The sequence below is a fragment of the Sinocyclocheilus anshuiensis genome, unplaced genomic scaffold (assembly GCF_001515605.1).
Source record: "Sinocyclocheilus anshuiensis isolate Anshui unplaced genomic scaffold, SAMN03320099.WGS_v1.1 scaffold117, whole genome shotgun sequence".
NCBI classification, from domain to species: domain Eukaryota; kingdom Metazoa; phylum Chordata; class Actinopteri; order Cypriniformes; family Cyprinidae; genus Sinocyclocheilus; species Sinocyclocheilus anshuiensis.
This window is the reverse complement of record NW_015536624.1, coordinates 2,583,890-2,586,362: the sequence shown is the minus strand read 5'-3', so window position 1 is coordinate 2,586,362 and position 2,473 is coordinate 2,583,890. Positions and strand designations below refer to the sequence as shown.

Here is a 2,473-nt window from a genome sequence, read left to right as displayed (position 1 = left end):
ACTTTTGGGCAAATATTCTGTGGACTGATGAGACAGAAGTTGAACTTTTTGGAAGGTGTGTTTCCCGTTACATCTGGCTAAAACCAACACAGCATTTCATAAAAAGAACATCATACCAACAGTCAAACACGGTGGTGATAGTGTGATGGTCTGGGGCTGCTTTGCAGCTTCAGGACCTGGACGACTTGCCATAATTGATGGAACCATGAATTCTGCACTCTATCAGAAAATCCTGAAGAAGAATATCCGGCCGTCAGTTTGTGAACTCAAGCTCAAGCGCACTTGGGTTATGCAGCAGGACAATGATCCCAAACACACCAGCAAGTCCACATCTGAATGGCCCAAGAAAAACAAAATGAAAGTTTTGGAGTGGCCAAGTCAAGTCCATACTTAAATCCGATTGAGATGCTGTGGCATGACCTTAAACAGTCCATTCATGCTCGAAAACCCTCCAATGTGGCTGAATTAAAACAATTCTGCAAAGAAGAGTGGGCCAAAATTTCTCCACAGTGATGTGAAAGACTCATAGCCAGTTATCGCAAACGCTTGAAACTGCATTTTGTATTTACTCAGGTTATCTTTGTGTAATATTAAAATTTGTTTGATTATTTGAATCTTTTAAGTGTGACAAAAATGAAAAAAAAAAAAAAAAAACAGGAAGGGGGCAAAAACATTTTCACGGCACTGTATATATGTATGTATGTATGTATGTGTGTGTGTATATATATGTGTGTCCATAACATGTTGCAACACATTTCTACTATTGTGATCACTAAACGGAAAATACAAACCACAATGAGTTGCAATATTTTTGAAGTGGCATTTTACAGAAAGACTGAATACTGTATGACATTGCAAATGACCTAGTGACCTGTGCTGGAAGTTGGAAAAAAATAGTAAATACTTCCATTGTCACTGGAACTGAAGGTTCAAACGCTCACTGATTTTCCAGAAGGAAAAAACGATGCATCAAGAGCATGGGGTGAAAACTTTTGAACAGAGTGAAGATGTGTAAATTTTTCTTATTTTGCCTAAACATCATATTTTTTCATTTAGTACTGCCATTCAGAAGCTACAGAAGATACTTAAAGGGGTCATATGATGTTGCTAAAAAGAACATTATTTTGTGTATTTGGTGTAATGAAATGTGTTTATGCAGTTTAAGGTTAAAAAAACACATTATTTTCCACATACTGTACATTATTGTTTCTCCTCTATGCCCCGCCTTTCTGAAAAGCGTAGATTTTTACAAAGCTCATCGGTCTCAAAAGCGAGGTGTGCTCTGATTGGCCAGCTATCCAGTGCGTTGTGATTGGCCGAATACCTCAAGTGTGTGACAGAAATGTTACGACCCTTACCATACTTACAAGAGACTCATGAACAACTATCACTAAACAAAAAACACAGCTGTGGATCATTCAGGTAACAACAAGAATCAAGCGTATGTAAACTTTTGAACGGGGTCATTTTTATCAATTATACTATTATTTTCTCTTGTGGACTATATGTATCTGTGAACTATATATACATACGTACATACACCAAATTTTCTTCCATGACATGAAGTTCATTTTGGACCCTGACTACAATCATTCTAATAAAAACATTTTAGTCATCCATCACTGTAAAAATTAATTGGTTTAGGTTGGACAATTAAAGTTTTTTGGGTGTTAGTATCAATGTTAGTCTTAAGGTTATCGATAAGGCAGTGTGCTCCAAAACAGTGACAAAATTCGCATTTAGAAGATATAAGCATTCAAAGCTTGCAGTTCATCACTTTCGCCAAAACGGCTCAACGATTTTTTTTTGACGTCACATCATACTTCAGCTTCTCATCAAACTTTCTGTCCAATCAAATGCTCTCTAGAATCCGAAGCGCCCGCCCCCTACACTATAAAATAGACGCTGAAGCCGCGGCTGAAATCGGTCACTTGTCCACAGAATTTGTATTTTCTGTACAGTGAATGGCACGTAGTGCACTATATAGGGGACAGGGAACGATTCAAACAGTGTAAATATGCTTTCCATTGAGGAAAAAAAGAAGTCTGGTTTCGCGCTGTGTCACGCTAACCACCGCACCGCACACACACTCTGCTCCGGTCCAGAGACACGATAGCACGGAGCGGATCACATGCGCGAGTCGGCGCAGACCACAAAATGTATCGGAGCTATTTGAATTCTACACAGAATGCTATATTTTATAGCAATATGCATGAGATTGTGCCTGGCATACCCTGTCAAATTCGGCTTTACGGAGCTCAACGGCTCTAGCCCAAAGCCAACGTCCCACCCGCCCTGCAATCGCCGTCCAAAGCCACGCCCCCTGAACGCATATACGCTCACAGAACAGAATACCAGAGACAACATTACTACAATACATCATGTCATTCATCGGTGAGAAAACTTCATAGCACAGTTAGTAAAAGTAGACCACTTAACTTAATGATTGCTATCGGGATGTGAAGAGACTTTC

The 2,473-nt window shown here is 39.4% G+C and overlaps 1 protein-coding gene across 1 annotated transcript in view; it reads right to left on the bottom strand.

The window, feature by feature from the left end:
* LOC107704950 (UPF0454 protein C12orf49 homolog) overlaps window positions 1–2,473 on the bottom strand; it is a 4,501-nt gene that overhangs the window by 916 nt on the left and 1,112 nt on the right. The window lies entirely within an intron of this gene.